Here is a 679-nt window from a genome sequence, read left to right on the forward strand (position 1 = left end):
GTCCATTCAATCTAAAATTTAAAAACTTCCCACAATAAAAATCACATACATGATTTCAATCATGATTTCTTACACAAACATTTTCAGAGAGTAGAAAAAGAAGAAATCTTTTTTTCAACTTTTCTATGAAGACCTTAACTTTGATATCAGAACCTGGTATAAGAATATTACGATGCAAAACTCCTAAGCAAGATATTAATGAATCAAATCTAATAATAGAGCAAAAAGATAATATATCATGACCAAGTGGGATTTTCTTCAGGAATGTAAAATTGGCTTATTCTAAAATCAAGTAATTCATGCTCGCTTCAGCAGCACATATACTAAAATTGGAACAATACAAAGAAGATTAGCATGGCCCCTGCGCAAGGATGACATGCAAATTCATGAAGCGTTCCATATTTTTTGGGGAAAACATGTACCTCCATGGCGGATTCATGTTGATGTATGGCAAAACCAATACAATACTGTAAAGTAATTAGCCTCCAATTAAAATAAATAAATAAAATCAAGTAATTCATCATATTAACAGAATAAAGGAGAAGGAAATATGTGCATCTCAAATACACTCTATATCTCAAGTATGCTCACAAACAAAGCATTTCACACATTAAAAAAAAAAGGCCCTTGGCAAATTCAATTGTTCATGATCTTAAAAAAAGAAGAAAACTATCAGCAA

At 30.8% G+C, this 679-nt stretch overlaps 1 non-coding gene across 1 annotated transcript; it reads left to right on the plus strand.

The window, feature by feature from the left end:
* The first annotated feature begins 299 nt into the window (after window positions 1–299).
* LOC138987699 (U6 spliceosomal RNA) lies at window positions 300–406 on the plus strand. The gene has a single exon (XR_011464080.1). It is a non-coding gene; the product is annotated as a U6 spliceosomal RNA (small nuclear RNA).
* The last annotated feature ends 273 nt before the right edge of the window (window positions 407–679 follow it).

The sequence above is a fragment of the Bos mutus genome, chromosome 4 (genome assembly GCF_027580195.1).
Source record: "Bos mutus isolate GX-2022 chromosome 4, NWIPB_WYAK_1.1, whole genome shotgun sequence".
NCBI lineage: Eukaryota > Metazoa > Chordata > Mammalia > Artiodactyla > Bovidae > Bos > Bos mutus.